The sequence below is a fragment of the Oryctolagus cuniculus genome, chromosome 10, assembly GCF_051225735.1.
Source record: "Oryctolagus cuniculus isolate XC-2025 breed Fujian yellow rabbit chromosome 10, ASM5122573v1, whole genome shotgun sequence".
NCBI lineage: Eukaryota > Metazoa > Chordata > Mammalia > Lagomorpha > Leporidae > Oryctolagus > Oryctolagus cuniculus.
Window position 1 is genome coordinate 43,969,857 of NC_142876.1, and position 19,311 is coordinate 43,989,167.

The window sequence follows — 19,311 nt, forward strand, 5'->3', positions numbered from 1 at the left end:
AATAATGTCTCCTCAATAACTTAAGAGTAGGGGCAAGGAATTCAACAGTGAGGAAACAAATAGGAAATACATTAGGAATTAGCAGCAAAGATGCATGAAAATAAGCAAGTGAAAAACAGGGATTTGGTTGAGAACATCCAAGGAATGGTTCCAAAAACAGAGGATGGCATTAGTGTAGCGGGCATGGGGAGCAGCAGTACATGCGGTAAGGAAGACTAAGCCAAAGCAGCCACAGATATGTGGAAAATCAGAGCTCATGCCATTACAGGTGCAAAGGCAAAAAGTGCTGCTAGCAGATGATCTGTACTGTGCATGCACAAATATCTATCCAGACACTTAGAATTATTTAGGTCAACATTGTGTGCAGTACACTGTTAGATGTTGTGTCCAATAAAAAAATCAATAGGATCTTTAGGGCAGAGAAACCAATACAGTGAGACACTAACCAGGAATCTAACACAATATCAAAAAAGTAGTGAGCACATAAACTGTAAGCTATTGACACTGAAGCACTTATAGCCTGCATGATCAAGCAGTGTATATGTACCACTTATACCCTGCATGATCAAGCAGTGTATATGTACCAGTGTCCCTGTAGTCTATACCCCAGTATTAGTTAGTCACAGTATTAATTCTTAAAGGAAAATGTTCATTTTTTAGCTACTACTAAGTATAAATCAGATTGCTCAAGAGACTCTGTAGGCATAATAATGTTTTATCCATAGGGAAAAGGCTATTCTTTAGAATAACATAATAATAGGTATAAAAATGGAAAAAGGCTGCTAAGAGAGATAGCATCAATAAAAGAAGGAAAACGATCGACAGTCTAAAGACAAGTTAGCAAATAATTTTTGAAACCTACTTCCAAAATTGCAGTAAGACAATATTCTCCAAGCTGTACTTTTCAAAAGAGGTATTTTAATTGGTAAACCAATCTAACAGGAAATCTAATCTTCCTTGTCAACAAATAGGGCCTAAACTTCACTAAATATGATTAGTTTACTGTACATATTCTCTAATATGTTTGAATTTCTTATAAACCCCTAAGAATAAATTATGCAGTATTACCCAAATGTTTAAATCCTGCAATTCTCTCTCACAGAACAGTTATCAATATCTCAAGGAACAAGTATTCCCTATAATACAGTTTGGGAAATGATGTATTAAGAATTGTGATAGCATCATTGTCAGAAATAGTCAAATGAGAAAAACCTAGGGCAATGGATTTGTACACACTAGATACTAAATCCCTATTTAGCAAATGAATGGAAAACTCTAAGGCTTGGACACAAGATAATATGTAAGACACTGTAAGAACCATTATTCAAAATAAATAAGTGAAGTAGTGAAAATCATACAGGATGATGCTATAAGCTTTAACTTATATTTAACTTATACTATGTAAATAGTCAACTTTGTGATGCAAAAGTTGAAGACATTCTGTGTCATAATATTGGTGACAAAGTTGTAAAGTTGATTTTAGGGTCAGAAGCCATCCCTTGGAGGCTTTCTTCCTTTGCTTCCTACTGCATGCTGCCTGTGTGATCACTGGCCAGCATGAGGGAATAAATAACAAGGCCCAGAGTTCAGCATGGAGTGGTCTGGAGAAGAAAGCTCTGCCAGACTCGGGATGTTGCCAGGTGCCATTCTTAACTAAAACGAGGTCCTTCAGGCAGAGGAGTTAGAGGGAGAAAAACACATCAACATTTAATTATGACATGAGATTTCTGAATTCATAGACTGCTGCAAAAGGCTTTAAAAATTAAAGAATATTATCAGATGGCATAAATGGTAAATAGTCTTATAACATATATACTTATAACATAAGTATATATATATATATATATATACATATGTATGCAAACATCTACATATCCAGGAGCAAATCTATTTATAAAGACATACTCATGTATAGATCTCAAAACAGTTTTGCACTAAAATAAACATCTTTTAATTCACTTACCATGAACTGTGATGTACCCTTGTACATGGATTTATATATTCACACATATATACATTATATGTGAATGATACATAAGCATAGTACATTAATATACATTGCATAGTTTTTCTCTGAAAACAATTTGTAAGTCACCCAACCACATGGCTAAGATGATGATCTCCTTTGGAACAGAATTTCATGTGTCTCAAGAACACTGATCTCTCTTCCATCCAATAACCTTCCTAGCTTCCAATACTGCACTGGAAATGTTAAATCAGGTGCTAAAGGGAACCATTCCTTGGAACAAGAATTGTTGCAGGCACCAACTGACGGGAAAAAAGAGTTTCCTAACACTTAGAGAAAAAGCAAGTTTTTCTCATAATTGCTGTGATGTATTGCAGCATACATAATCTGGAAAACCATATTTGGGGGATGCAAATAATAGTAGAAACAAGTGAAAACAGAAAGAGAACCCCAATACTAATTCCTTTAAACTTTTAAATCTACTTTCATTTTACTTGAAAGGCTAGTGCATACATGCATGCACGCACACACACACAGACACACAGAAATCTTCATTTGTGTATTCACTCCTGAAATTCCCACAATAGCCAGGGAGGGGCCAGGCTGAAGCCAGGAGACTGGTACTCCATCCTGGTCTCCTGCATGGTGTCAGAGATCCAAGTACTTGAGCCATCATTTGCTGTCTCCCAGTGTGCACATCAGCAGAAAGCTGGATTAGAAGCAAAGGAGCTGGGACTTGAACCGGGCACTGACATAGGAGACACTGGCAGCCCCAGAAATGACCCAACTGCTGTGCCAACCACCTTCGTCTCCAATCCCAACATTGATTCTTAAAAGGGTTCGACAGCTATGTTTTAACTACTGTCCTTAATGGGATTTCCCTGAAACTGCCACATGATATTATTAAAATAAAAATTTTATTTATTTATTTTTATTTTTTTTATTTTTATTTAATGAGTATAAATTTCCAAAGTACAGCTTAAGGACCACAATAGCCCCCCCCCCCGTATCTTCCCTCCCACCCACAACGCTCCCTTCTCCCACTCCCTCTCCGCTTCCCCTTCACATCACGATTAATTTTCAATTATCTTTATATACAGAAAATCAATTTAGCATATGTTAAGTAAAGATTTCCACATAAAATAAAAATTATTTCCAATGGATAATTTTACACTTCAACATATATCATCTTTCCTAAGAATTATTCTGTTTTCAAATCTGAAATATGAAAATCATCATTCAAGATTCTATAATTTCTCAGAAACTTGGGCAGCCTGCTAGGTCTTGGAAGAGAGATAGCCCACGGTAAAATAGGGACACTAAATGAAATAAAGATATCTATAGGCAACATAAAGCCACTGATATAACAAGCCTTAATCCAAAATTCAAGAAAACCATTTGATGCCCACAAGTACATCTCTTTCATGACAAATCTATGGGCAGCCCTTGGCCACATCTTAGGACCATGTGCTATGAGAAGCGAGAAGCTGCTGTAAGAATTTTTCAGAATGACCCAAGGCGGGATAAAGAAATTTGCACAAGATCTAGCAACTACGAGAATATGTGTACATCTTAGAAGATAATCTCTCTATGAGTACATATATGTGTGTGTGTATGTGTGTGTATGTGTGTGTTTGTGTGTATAATATTTTCATCAATATAATCTCTGGGAACATTTATTTATTTGCTTGAAAGGGAGTCAGAGAAAGAGACCATCCAATGGTTCATTCCTCAAATTGGCATAAAGGCCACGGTTAGATCAGGTTGAAGTCAGGAGCCAGGAACTCCAATAGGGTCTCTCATGTGGTGGTAGGGCCCCAAGTACTCGGGCCATCATTGGCTTCCTTCCCAGGTGCATTAGCAGGGAGCTGCATTGGAAGCAGAGCAGCTAGGACTAGAATTGGCACTTAGAAATCTGATGCCAGCTCTGCAAACACTAGCACCACAACACTGGCACCCAAAACAAACTTTCAATACACCTGCCATGGTTAGACTGTGTTTTGTACCCAAAACTTGAGTCTAAACCCCGTTGTGGCATATTAAGAGATGGAACCAGGTGAAACCTACAAGTGGTGACAGGGATTCTGCCCTGAAGAATGCATTAATCTACTCATCCAGTTAATTGATTAATAGGCAAAATGGTTCTCTTGAGAGTGAGTCTGCTATAAAAGCCAGTCTGGCTTATTTGTTCCCTGTTTCTCACCATGTGTTGACTTGTGTAACTCCAAGACTTTGCCAACAAAAAGGCTTTCAACAAATGCAGCCCCTCAACCCTGGACCAAAACAATGCCAAAATAATCTTTTCTATATAACTTACTCAGTTGCAACTACTTCATTACAGCAACACAAAACAGACTAAGATATTACTAATCATGCAACAGAATACTAACATTTTATTTGATGAAACTCAAGCTTATGTTCTTGTTATAGATAAAACAAGTTTGTGTTACAATGTAGTGGGAATCAATGAATCGCTATTTCCATTTGTAATACTCTGAACAGCTGTGTTTAAATGACTATCTCTTAGTCACTCATTTCTTTAACAAATATTTCATAAGCATCTGCCATGTGCCAGGAACTGTGAAATGGACAGACAGCTTTTGTTGCCACAAGAGTGTAGTCCCTAGGGTAGGACAGAAAAGGATAAATGGGGGACCGGTGTCTTAAGGTATCTGCATCCTACACTGATCACCAAGCTGTGGCTCATTATTCCAGCTTCCTGTTAATGTGGACTCTGGGAGGCAGTGGTGATGGCTCAAGTCATTGGGGTGATGCTATCCGTAGGGATGCATGGATTGCATTTCCAGCTCCTTGCTTTGGCCCCTGGCCCAGTCCTAGGTGTTAGAGGCATTTTTCTTTTCCTCCCTTCCCTCCTTCCCTCCTTCCTCCCTCCCTCCCCTTTCCCCTTCCCTTCTTTCCTCCCTCCCTCCCTTCCTTCCTCCCTTCCGCCCTCCCCTTTCCCCCTCCTTTCCTCCCTCCTTTCCTTCCTCTCTCCCTCCCTTCCTTCCTTCTTCTCTTCCTTCCTCTCTCCCTTCCTTCCGCCCTCCCTCCCTTCCCTTCCCCCCTCTTTCCTCCCTTCCTCCCTCCCTCCTTCCCCTTCCCCCCTCCCTTCCTTCTTCCCCTTCCACCCTCCCTACCCTGTAACCCCAAGTACCTACCTCACCTACTTCCCTTCCCTTTCTCTCCTGCCCCATTCCCTCCCTCTCAAATAAACAGGAACTAAAAAAACTAAAAGGGTAAAATGCCCATTATATTAGCATGGGAAGTGTCCAGAGAAGGAAAAGATATTAGGAGAACCCCTAAACTGCTTATTTGGTATGATTTTAATTCTTCTTTACATTTTGTTAATATATTTGCCCAAAGGTTACCTATTTTCTCCCCTCTTCAGCTTAACAATGGCTTTGATCTACATTTTGGGCTAATAAAAACTATAACAACAACTACCATTAATTTACTGCCTACAGCGACAGTCAACTTAGGCATAAATATTTTTTTCAAGATTTTATTTATTGGCATAAATATTTTTAAAGATTTTGTTCATTTATTTGAGAGGTAGAGTTATAGACAGAGGGAGGCAGAGACAGAGAGAAAGGTCTTTCATCTGCTGGTTCACTCCCCAAATGGCTTTGACTGCTGGAGATGGGATGATCTAAAGCCAGGAGCCAGGAGCTTCTTCCAGGTCTCCCACATGGGTGCAGGGACCTAAGCACTTGGGCCATCTTCTACTGCTTTCCCAGGCCATGGCAGAAAGCTGGATCTGAAGAGGAGCAGCCGGGACATGAATCAGCACTCGTATGGGATTCTGGTGCTGCAGACAGAAAGAAGCTTAGCCCACAACGCCACAGCGCCGGCCACCAAAGTAGGTATATTAAGTCCATTTGGTTGCTGTTACAGAATACCATTGTATGGGTAGCTTCTGATCAGCAAACATTTTTTTCTCAGAGTTCTGGAATCTGGGAAGTACAAGGCTGAAGCACCGGTAGTTGACCCAGAGTTGGCTGAGAGTCTGCCTCCTCCTTGAAAATACCTTCTTGCTGTGCTGCCCACGGTGGAAGGGCTTATGTATCTTTCAGGGTTTTCTTATAGAGGTACTAATCCCTTTTATGAGGGCAGAGCCCTAATCACTTTCCAAAGGATCCGCCAATATGTTACACCAATACTACCATAGGTAGTATGAATTTTGAATTTTGGAGGTACAAACACATTCAGACTCTATCTTCAGGCCATCTATGATGCAGGACTTGATCCCTCAAAATGATGCCTTTTCCATTATACCATGGGGCTTCCTTTAATTACCAGGCAAGCGTCTACTCTTCCACTTAAAAAGTGTATGTGCTTGGTGCTGGGAACGTAACGTAAAGTAACAATCAGCTAAAAAAGGCATGGCCTGTCCAGTAATTACAGACCACGTGAAGGCCCCTGAAGAAACAGGGATCGCACGAGAGGAGATTCTTACTATGTGTGTGCACAGGAAGGACTCCGAGGCATTTGTTTGTAAGCAGAGATGAACATAAAGGATGGGGAAGAGGGCAAAACCCACAACTGGAGAGGAGAGGAGAGGAGAGGAGAGGAGAGGAGAGGAGAGGGGAGGGGAGGGGAGGGAAGGAGAGGGGAGGGGAGGAGAGGGGAGGGGAGGGGAGGGGAGAGGAGGGGACGGGAGGGGAGGGGTGAGGGGAGGGGAGGGGAGGGGAGAGGAGGGGATGGGAGGGGAGGGGAGAGGGGAGGGGAGGGGAGGGGGGAGGGGAGGGGAGGGGAGGGGAGGGGAGGGGAGAAAGCCTTGTGAGAGTGTGGGAGCTTGTGGAGTACATGGCACCAATGTTGTTCCTATTTTTGCCTGTTTATTTTTTGGATGGATATTCTTAGCTGACAAGGATCCACCTGTCCATGATTCAGTTTTATCTTTTGTAAGCTATGAATGGCAAATAACCTCATGTTATTTTTTGAGAATTCAATGAATAAATATATGAAAAAATGCACTGAATAGTGCTGATTCAGAGCAAGTTCTCTGGAAGTTTAGGTATAATAATAATTCTTAGTATTGGGTAGGATGTGTGACAGACACACTGTAAGGTGCCCTCAGTGTGTCACACCCTTGTATGATTCCCGCCCCCCACCCGCTTTGTGTGTGGGGGAAGAATCTATGACTTGCTTCTTCTAACCAACAGGAAATGGTTAAGCAATGGGTTGTCATGCCTTCGGTTAGACTACATTACACAAAGAGCAGAAACACTTTCCTACTGGCCTTGAAGAGGCAAACAGCCACTCTGAACTAAAGACAATGGTGGCTTGAGGAGCTGAGGCCTCAGCCCTACAGCTGTAAGGAACTGAATGCCCCCAGCAGCCTGAATGAACTTGGACCCCAAGCCGCAGATGAGAATGCAGCCACCAACACTTTCATTTTAGCCTGTAATGATCCTGAATACAAGGCGCAGCTCAGCTGTGCCCGAACTCCTGACCCATGGAAACCACTCTCACGCCTGATTCAAGCAGAAAATAAACGTGAGCTATGGTACACCAGTAAATGTGCGATAATTGGTTACACAGCACAGAAAACAAACAGAGGAACAAACAGTGGAAGTGAGAAAAACTCACTTGATTGCTGCTCCTTTATCAGTGCAGAGAAAATTATCTAGTGAGAATACGAATATGTTTACGGGTGTCTGTGTCTCTGGGACTGGAGAGAATACAGGACTTCAAGCAGCATCTGCATAGGAGATGGGTTAGAAACAGCAGGCTGCAATCACCGAGAGGGCAGGGATTTGCAGACCATGACACAGGAGGAGCTTAATAAATGAACTGATTTTGTTGCAGTTAAGTTGTATCATTATTTGATACATCCGTGTAATCGTACCCAGTTTTCTGATGCTGGTGCTCAAAAGATAAAACTATTAGGGTGAAAAAACAAGCAATTTTATCAGAAGCATACAGACAGCAGGAGCTAGCTGTAGTAACTGTATTTAGAGTAACAAAAAGAGAAAAGAAACAAATAATGGATTTTAGTTTTTGCCTAGGGGTTATCAACACCACAGTGATGCTATTGTAATAAAATTTTTTTAAAGCAGGGACAAAGCATCTTTTCAAATTAAATCAATCAGCTGTGTGCAAACCGGAAGAGAAAAGGTACTATTCCTTCCATTACTTAAATTTTATGCACACCTCAGTTCCTCTAATATCCTCTAAGGAAAAAAATGAATAAAACCCAGGAAATGGACTTCTGATGTATTCATGGTATCTCTCCTAAATGACCTGGCATGTTAGGGTGGGAACAGACCTGGATTTAAAGTTAGAAAATCGCTCTGCTAAATCTAGCTCTGCTGTCATAGCTGTCTGAAGATGCTTCAATTTCTGAACAGCTATGAGTCACCATTTGTCTCATGATTCAAAGGAGGTAAGTAAACATACCTGCAAAGTTGTTATACAAATTAGAAATGATAAATATAAAGAAACTAACAGACTACCTAACAAATAACATATGAAGACAAAAATATTCAAAGGTTAAAAGGTAATTAATATTTGCATTTACTGAATTGCATTTGTGATCTTTTAAATCTTAGAAATCTCAAATGTGTCCTTGAACCTGAACACAAACATCAAGACATCTAAGAATGCAATGTTTATAAGGACCTCCCTGCTTGAAACAAGGTATCACATCTAAATCTAGTTTCACATTGCCTTAATGCCTGCTGGCCCTGTGATCTCTACTACAGTGTTTTAAGAATCAGTTTCTTAGCCTTGAGCAAAATCAGTTCTGCAACCTAGGCAATGGCTGATTGGCTTAGAGATTAGGGCAGGAGCCAAGACTGTCCCAGAGAGACCTTCTGTGATCTGAGGTAACCAATTAATCACCTCTTCATGTGCAGTGCGGCTGGAGAGATAAGTCTGAAATCCAAGAAGAGATATGAGAGGAACAATGTGTATCACAAAAGAACTGAGGTCAATGAATGTTTAACACCCCTACCCAGGCAAAACTACTTAAAGTGTTTTTTTTTTTCCTCTTAGCAGATCTCTATTTCTTGCAATCTGAGCAAGGCCAAACTGACACAACCAGAAAGTATTACACTGAGCAATCTATTAAACATTTTCCACTTTGAAGATGGTGTACAGTTCACTGGAGAAAGAAATTCCATTTGAAGGAAGTCAAAGACCATGAAAAAAAGTTGGGCTGCAATCTAATAACAAGTCAACAGTTCAACTTACAGAATACTATAAGGGTAAGGTTTATAAAGACTCCAAAATTAACCTTTAAACGTTCACCACAAAATGCCAAATGTATCACCTACAAATTAGAGCAAGAGCTTAGAATCATGGGGAGGTTTTTTTTTTTTTTTTTCTGCCAAGGGCCATTGGACATTTATAACATCATTTGTGGGCCATTCAAAATTATGAATTTAAAAATTAGCCTGCTATAGATTTATTGAATTTCGAGTCCCACCTGTGGTTGCCTTGGCAGTGTCAGACCAAATGATTTCACAGGCTTTATACACATATTCCTCACCCCTGAGCTAAATGAAAATGCTAAAACATACAATTACACTTTCATTAATAATGGAGGATTCCTATTTGTCACCCGATTTTTAATATGTACACATGATTAGCAACATGTCAAACTTTCATTCCTTTACTTCTGCATTTCCCAAATGATTTTATCATAGCAACCCATGAGCTATTCATAAGAAAATAAAGACTTGTATGATCAATTAAATTTGAGAACAATTACACAAATTCCCACAGTTGTCTTTACTGCAGAGCTCTGGAACTTTGTATAGCATTTCTCAAAGTCCTAGGAGCTCAGAACACTGCTCTCGACAGAATATTCTATGGGTGTGATAATCTATAGGCTGTGTTCACTGTAGAAAATGTTGCCTTATGGTATTGAAATTATAGCAGATTGCAGCACCAGATAATTGCTGATTTAGAATCTACCTTATTTCTCTTCCTCTGAATTGACATGTCTTCATAAACTTCTTTTAATTAATTATCAACTTAACCATTCCAGGTCAGTGTAAGATACAGCCCTTATGAACAAGGTACTTGCCATTGACGCATTGTTTGAATGTTGTCTGACAATTTGACATGCAAAGCAAAGATTCCTCTTATTAAGGATCTTTTTTGTTTGTCTTTTGTCACTGCTCTCCAGAACAAACCTCAGAAGTGAGTGTGTGCTCAAAGGCAGGTGCATTTCTGGCATAACAATTACACGTTATCCCCTTGTTCTTTACTACTGTCGCTTATCTCTATCTTTTTCTCAAAATTGTCATTCTTAATATGGACTCAAATACCTTTAGAATGTAAAGAAATCATAAATAATAAAGCAAATTTTAATATCCTTGGGTTTTCTATGGACACTTGGCTTTAAAATATCTTTTGCAGAACTAAAGATAAAATTAGAAACACCATCATTAGTGACACTAGTATTAGTCACATAAAGATGATGTTTCAGACATCAATCACATGGAGTTTTTTGGCAATTACAAATCAGCTGCGAGCTCACTCCCTACAGTAAAATCACCCTTCCTCCAGTTACTGTGGCTTGAGGGATAACAAAAGGCTAAGGAGAATGTGTAAAATATATGAATGACATTTAAAAAGGCGAATGTGACAAGCAAAGAGATACTACCAGGGTACAATGGGTAGGCCTACTGTGAATTTTTCAACATGATAAAGTGGATAGTAGAGTTGTATATGTCAGATTACTTTGAGTTTTCTGAGTTTTTAGAAAACTTACAATAAGGAAAAAAGACAAAACGCTGAAGGAACAGGGAACTTAGGAAGGCTTGGTGAAGTCATGTAGCCCCAAGATAAACTAAAAAACACTTCCACACAGGCACAAGCTAGTTATTATATTCAGGTCAAGAGTGTGGACAAAATGACCCATTGGAAAGCAATAATAAAGTGAAACAGAGAGTAAAACGTAGTAGTTTCATTTAAGCTTTGTTTACTGGGCCACTTGAAGGCTGAAGTGGGCATGCTAAGGGAAGGGGGGAGGAGACTTCTTCTACCTGCTAGAAGAGGTCTCCACCTGTGTTCACCCAAAATGTATTTCAAAGAACTGATTTTGCTTGCTCCTAGTTAGGTAACTTTGCCAATTATAAATCATAAGAAAATCAGTGCTCAAAAAACATATCAAAAATGTTCCTACAAAGAAAATGAAGTAAGACACTACTAACAATCAAGTTTAAACAAACAGGCCCTCCCACTGGTATGAGTTCATCATGCCACACAGAGAGAAGGACCAGGATGAGGAGGGTGGAGGAAGCGTGGGCACAGGGGTGGGGGTGGGGGGGCAGGAGACAAGTGGATAACACAGGTCTAGAGAGTAACACCAACTGAGGAGATGAGTGGTTGGTTTAAACGTGAGCTGGGGGAAACCTGAACAGAATAAAAAGGATGCTTACTTCTCAAGTGAAATACAGGAGCAATAAGAAATACCGTTGGCCTGTTTCAGAGTTTGCACTAACCATATGTCCCCTTGGCCAAGTTACTATAACTGTATGAATGTGTTTAAAACTGAAGATAGCTAATCTTCCTTCCAGACCCAATGTTATATGACACAGGTAGAACAAAGGGAAACAGGAGTGACAATGATTAGAGCCAAAAAAGCAGTGGAAACAGTGAAATGAAGTTAGCAAGGAACTCGGTGCTGCCAAGCTTTGTCAAGCTCACTGAGTAATGTGATTCTATGAGCCTGTGACTGCCTTCACTGGGTAAAATTTGAGCCTGTGCTGGTGTGCTGTACTGATTCAAATGACTGACATAACTGACATGCAAAACACTGGAGTGCGTGCAATGCACTGTTCCCACTGAACACCAGAAACAGCAAAGGTAACCATGATCTCATTGGTCATGAATGTAGAAATGAGAAATAAGTAAGATGGCATTTCTAGACTTGGATGGGCAAGAAGGAAAGACACAGAAGCCCTCCAGTGTGCATACTGTCATAAACCAGAAGATATTGCTCATAACCCCATATGCCTTCCAAATAATCCAATGGACACACATGCAAGTAAAACACCTGCTGTGATGACCCACGACTTGAATATAACTCCATAGTTTTGCATGTGTTTTAATATATGAGGATACTGAATTTTCTTTCCAGGAATGCACCTAAGCTGTAATTTGAGAGAATAATGCACTTTGCAGTGTTCAGAACTTTGTTCCCAAAGCAGTTCATGGAGAATTGCATTACTGAGGTTACCACTACTTGTGGTATTCCTCTTGACATTCTCCTGCATTTGCATCAGTCTCCAATTGCAGTTCTGGCCATAGCAGTCATTCAGTGTGTACGTGCAGTTGCTGTGGTATCTTGCTTTTTATGCCAAGGCAGGTACTTACACCCCACCACTCCTAGACTAGAACACATATGGCTTAATGATTGATAATTTTCTTTATTTCTCTTATATAATATATATTGTATTGGATATAATATTTTTAAACTTTTATTTAATGAATATAAATTTCCAAAGCACAGCTTATGGATTACAATGGCTCCCCCCCCCATAACTTCCCTCCCACCCCCAACCCTCCCTTTTCCCTCTCCCTCCCCCCTTCCATTCATATCAAGATTCATTTTCAATTCTCTTTATATACAGAAGATCAGTTTAGCATATATTAAGTAAAGATTTCAACAGTTTGCACCCACATAATTTTTTAAAAGTTTAAAAGCAAGACTTATTAGAGTCAAAGGCCTCCAGCCAGAGTGGCATGGAGAGGGCTGCAAGAGAAGCAAAGCCCAAAGGACCCCATGGCGATGAGGTTTTTAAGTACAAATTTGGGGATGAAACTGTCAATCAATAAAGTGGGGACAACCCCAACAAAAAACCTGATTTACAATTCTTTCATTTTATAATGATGCACTGCTTCTCTATTTTAAGTATTTGTGTAGGAAAGTCACATTTTGTGTAAATTTTGTCCAAAGACAGTAAAAGAATTTTAGAATATGCATTTTAAAATTAGGTCACTGTTTCTGACAGCTTTTACCTACACGAGTGGTTTTAAAGATTTTGGGTTCTCAATATCTTTACTATGTTTGAAGGAAATGGATGACACCCCTTTGTGGCAGATGGCTAACTGTCTCCCAGGATCCATTTTCCCCTTCATTCTTGTAGGCTAACATACACCTCCCCTGAGCTTGAGCACCATTAGAGGTGATATTTCCCAGACCCCTCTTACAATGATGTGTGGTCATGTGTCTCAAGTTCTCAAGAAAGGAATGTGAGCGCATGCAATGTGTGTAACTTGTGCATGACTTCTGGAATCCTGCCCTCCACAGTCCTCTAGCTAGAGAATGGTGGAGCCAGCTTCAATCACTGCGAATGAGGGCAACAGCCCAGCAACTCACAGAACAAGGAAACAGAAGAAACTGAAGTACTGCACAACTCTAAAGTGCCAAACCACCCAGGCATACTGTCTACTCATGGACTATTTAATGTGGGAGAAAAACTGCTACTATGGTGAAGCCCTTTTCTGTGACTCTGTGTTACAGCAATGCAGTCTGTAGGTTTAGTAAGTCACCCGGGAAACAAATCAACAAATACATATGCACACACACACACATAAATGTCTATCTATCTATCTATCTATCTATCTATCAATATACAGATATATAGGTATATACACATATATACATGCAAAGTACTGCAAATAATTTCAGGAGTTTCATGGACTCCTCAAGTCTTTCTTAGTTTTCTGAGCCATACGCTTCACAGGGATGGGGGTAGCTAGAATGTTTTTAGGAAAACCAGCTAAAAGTGCCCACTAACTCAGATACATACACAGCAGGGGAGCTTTTATTTTGGAGCACCCACAGAGAAGGTTATTTTGTCAGCCAGTACAGTAATCTACAGGTGAAACAGGAGAGCAGGCTGAAATATGAAACATGATTAAATGATTGGCTCCTTCCCTCATAACCTAAATTCTTTTATATCTCATCTCAATTTTCGGGCCTGCAAGCGAGTAATCTTAATGAATGTCAGAGCTTATTTAAGTGTGTCAGTGTAAATACCAGGGCAACATCATTCAGATTCTAAAACTAGGATAGAATTCCTTAAATGAGAGAAATGATTAAACACCATCATCCATATTCTCTATCACTAGTAAAAGGTAAATTTCTAGAGCAAACATATTCTGAAATAAATATGTGCAATGGGAAAGAAAGAGCAAAAATTGTACTTTATGATAAACCACTCTGAAGAAGTACACTTAAAGAGTAAGACAGGAATTTCAGAAAAATAATACCAACTGCTGGATCACCAGGACTTCTCAAATTTTTGTCACTTTCCCTTTAATTCTATATTCCATTTTAACAAATGACAATAGCTGAAGAAGAATCTATTGCCTGTAAACTAGAAATTAGAGGAGTTATGTGGAACTAATTAATTTCCGAAAGAATGAAAATGTGAGGAAACAGGGATTGCACAGTTGATGACTGCGTTGCAACTGTAGGAATGTATAGAATTTTAATCTCTTTGACAGAAGCTCTGTGTTGCGGAGTGACATGCAAGTGACTGGCTCCAAAATGGGAGCCAGCGAGCCCCAGGAGGAATGTGCAGGGAAGTGACTGACTGCTGTGACAGCACAGGCTCTGCGAGCCCTCCACAGAGGGACTGCAGTGAGCTCATCGCACCATATGCTCTCACCCACAGGACACACATGATCCACGTGCAAACCACCAAGTCAACCATCTAATGTTATTCAAATGATAAAGGGGAGGAATGGCTTTTAAAATTCCAATCTGTTTAAAAGCCAGTTACTAGAGACACAATTCATGATCACAATAACTAATAAAGGTTTCCATTTAATTAAATAATAACCATATACTGACAAGTGAGCAATTACTCATTTGGGAACCCAGATCATCCATGATATAATTCTTACCTCATAAACAGGAATAAATGCTATTAAATATAAACATTGTAAACAACTGGGGGGAGAGGAGTCAAAGTGAATTAGGGAAGCTCATGCATATTTTGAAAGCAAATTTGAGGCATATGGCACAAAATCAAATAAAAAATTAAATGAGAAAACTACTCATCAAATTTGCATATAAAGACAGAAAAAGAGAAAGCAAATGTGAAAGCATGGACATTAGAAATAAAAAATAATCTATTTCCCCAAAAGGAATAAAGGAATTATGGCAATAAAGCATATACAAACATCTGCTTACAATAAGATGTAAGTTAATTTGTTTAGAAACCAATTCAAGAAAAACCACATCTACATTTGTTCTAAAATGATAAAACCATTCTGTCAGGCTGAAATACAGGAAGCCAAATAGAAAATCTAAATGCAATAAGTCTGGCAAAATGAAATGGAACATTTTAAAACTAACATTAGAAAAAAGATGCAATGATATGCATTTTATAGGTCATTTTATATAAAATTTATTTTATCATAAGTTTTAAAACTTTATGAAATAAAGGCTTTGTAAAATTATTTTTATCTGGAGCATTTTGGCACAGAGGATTAAGCTGTCATTTGTGACACCCACATTATAGAGTGCCAGTTCAAGTCCCAACTGCTCTGCTTCTGATCCAGTTTCCTAGTAATGAGTCCAGGAGGCAGCAGCTGACAGCACAAGTACTTCAGTTCCTGCTATCCATGGGAGACCTGGACAGACTTCCTGGCTCCTGGCTTCAGCCTCGTCCAGCCCTGGCTGTTGTGATCATTTGGGGAATTGAACCAGAGCATGGAAGATATCTCTTTTTCTCCGCGCCCCCTTCAATGTCTCTGCCTTTCCAATGAATAAGCAAATATTTTAATTTTGTTCTCCAAAAACAATCACAAAAAAAAAAAAATCCAGTAAAACAATCAAACTAAAAGTTTAATATGGTCCGTTAAAGTGAAAATCCATATGTTCTAACTGTATGGTTAAATACAATACTCTCATAACTACACTTTTCTCATGTTTGAAAGAAATAAAAGAGAAGGTGAAATCTGTTAAGCCTTCACCAAAAGATCTACATCTAAATAAGCAAGAAATCCTAGATTATATAATTAAATCAAGAAAAAATTAAGAAATTTATATTGGTTAGAATTAATCCTATTTTAAAAAGTGATTATAAAGACATACATTTTTAATAGGCAAAGGAGGGGCCAGCATTTTGGCTTAGTGGCTAAAGCTGATGCCAGTGGCGCTAGTATTCCATATGGGTGATGGTTTGAGTCCCTGCTGCTCCACTTCTGGTTCAACTCCATGCTAATGTGTCTGGGAAAGCAGCAGAAAATGGACTAAGTCCAGCCCTGGCCATTGCAGCCATTTGGGGTGTGAATTAGAGGATGGGAGACTTCTCTGACTCTCCCCTTCTCTCTCTGTAAGCTGACAAATAAATACATTTTAAAAGAAAAGACAAAGGAGAATTGTCCACTTTTTTATGTCTTTGAGCATATTCAGAAACTCCCAGCATTCCTCTACAAATGAACTATAAGTCCAAATGAAAAAAAATTATAAACATTATTTCTAGTCAAGACACTTTAACTGTGGACACAATATGTTAAATTGAAACTGATACTAGTTCCATTTCCTAGTGAACTGTAGTGAGGTGCCAGTGAAATAAGGTACAAGCAGGGAATTAAGACACTTGGCCTACATGGATGGTCACAACTCAACAGAGGGTAGTAGTAGTAGTGATGAGGAACAAATCCACAAATGAATGTTTGTGTTTTCTTAAAGATTCATTTATTTGAAAGGCAGAGTTACAGAAAGGAAGACACACAGAGAGAGGGAGGGAGAGAGAGAGACAGAGAGAGAGAGAGAGAGAGAGGGAGGGAGAGAAGGAGGGAGGGAGGGGGGAGAGAGAGAGAGAGAGAGAGGGAGGGAGGGAGAGAGAGAGAGAGAATGAATCTTCCATCTACTGGCTCGCTCTTCAACTGACTGCTACAGCCAGACCCATCTGGGTCTCCCAAGTGCATGGCAGTGCCCCCCAGCACTTTGGCCATCTTCTACTGCTTCCCCAGGCACATTAGCAGGGAGCTGTATTGTAAGTGGAGCAGCTGGAACTCAAACCAGTGACCATATGGGATACTGGCATCATAAGCAGCAGCTTAACACGCTGCATCACAATGCTGCCAACAAAATGAATGCTTTTATGTTAGCAGCAACCAGGTTGAGAAACAGAATACTACCAGAACTATGAAGCACTTTTTCCCATTGTTAATTCCCAAGGGTAATAGAACAGGCTAGTTTTGCATCTTTTTGACTCTTATAAAAATGAATTATACAATATATATACTTTTGTATTGGATACTTACACACTTACACTCAACATTATTTTTGTGAGATTCACTCACACTGTTACATGTAGATGTCACCTGTTCATTCCTACTATGGTAAATTCAAGTAGCAAAATACAGCAATTTATTTTGTTATTATGTTACTGATGGATATTTCAGTAGTTCATAAATTGGGCTATTGTATATAGCAAGGTTATATATTTTTTGTGTTTTTTAAATTGATCATATCTTTTGGTAAATATATCCATGATTTCCACTGGGTATAAATGCAAGAGGGTTTTAAATGCTGGGTCGATATTAGTAAATAATGTTAAATCATTTTCAAAGTGGTTATTCACATTCCCTAATATGAGAGTTCTGTTTGACTCACTTCTTCACCAGTAGATGGGGAACTGGTTTATGCAACAATTACGGATTACAAGACAATACTGAAAGGATGTCACAGGGTATGGTTTATGTGATGTCACAGGGTATGAGGAACTTTTTGGGGTAGTAGATATGTTCATTATTTTGACAGTGGTAATGTTTCTATGGTGTATTTGCATATAAAATCTATCAACTATTATACTTTCTGTATGTGCAGTTCCTATTTTGTCAATTTTACCTCAACGGTGCTCTTCAGTTTTTTAAATTCTCGAAATAATTTACAAAATCTGATTATTTTAAGAAAAGATATCAAAGTTCTCCAACAGCTAAAGGAAACAAGTCTGCAATAAAAAACTTCCCCAAAAAGGTATCTATGCCTAGATAACTGCACAAGTGTACTTTCCCTAACATTGTGAAAGCAAAATGCAAATTTTATAGAAACTTTCCCATTAAGTAGAACAGTTACTAAACTTGTCAAGGGCATTAAAAGAAAGAGAGAGAAAGAAAGAAGGGGGGAGAAGGGAGGGAAGAAAATAAGGAAGAAAGAGAGAAAGGAAGGAAACAAAGAAAGAGAGAAAGAGAGGGAGAGAAAGATGCCTTGTGTATCAGTATTATTATAAAAATATTTCTGTCAAACTTTGTTTTATAACGTTGTCACATGAATAGTTAAGAATTTTATGCTACTATAGTTTTAATGATCTCTCATTATTTTAAAATTTGTATTATATGGATGAAATGGTCATCTTTTCATTTGATTAATGTTTATAGCCTTTGCCTATACTTTCACTGAACTAGAGTATTTTTATTTATTCTTTTTTTTTTTAAGGGAAAGGGCTCATTGGGGAACACCCAACAGACCAGAGTGAAGGGGCGGCGAAGGGAAAGAGAGAGAAAGTATAAGAGAGAGAAACAGAGAGGAGAGGAGCTAGCAAGGAGTGAAGAGAGATGAGAGGAGCCGAGAGAGAGAGAGAGCCAAGAGACCAGAGGTGGAGGCTAGAGAGAGGAACCGAGAGAGCGCAGGAGAGAAGGGCCAAGAGGGCACGTGTTCAGGAACAGGCCCTTTTAAAACTTTGCCTGAGGTTGGCAGATTTGTTTATTTGAAAGGCAGAGTTACAGAGAGAGAGAGAGAGAGAGAGAGAGAGAGCATCATCCATCTGGTGGACCACTTCCCAGATGGCCATAAAGGCCTAGGTCAGGCCAAGCAGAAGCCAGTAGCCAGGAGCCTCTTCTGGGTCTTCCGAGTGGGTGCAGGAGCCCGGGTACTTGGGCCATCTTCTACTGCTTCCCCAGGAACATTAGCAGGGAGCTGAATCAGAAGAGGAGCAGCCGGCACATGAACCAGACACAAACCAGGGCAGCACTGCCAATGGTAGCTTTACCTACTACATCACAGCGCTGGCCCCAAGACGTTTACTTTTTACTTGTTGAACTCCATTTAGTGGGGCATTAACCCCTTAACTGTAATGTCATTTAAAATATGTTATATCAACAACTAGAAAAGAAAGAAGGAAAGAAAAAAGAAAGGAAGGTAGAGAGGGAGGGAGGGGAGAGAGGAAGTGTGGGAGGGAGGTAAAGAATATCATTATATTCTTAGAATTATATCTTTGAACGATATCAAACCTGTTCTTTCTGTATTAATGTTACATTAACATGAAAAAGTAAAGTATCAGAGAAAAAAAGGAAGAATATTACAGGTCAATCTCTCAACTGACAATGAAAAATTCTAAACAAATTATTAGAAGTTGTATTTA

General features: G+C 39.3%; 1 protein-coding gene across 1 annotated transcript in view; it reads right to left on the reverse strand.

The window, feature by feature from the left end:
- The window catches only part of ASXL3 (ASXL transcriptional regulator 3), a 118,002-nt gene that overhangs the window by 21,899 nt on the left and 76,792 nt on the right, over positions 1 to 19,311 (reverse strand). The gene's annotated exons all lie outside the window — the stretch shown is intronic.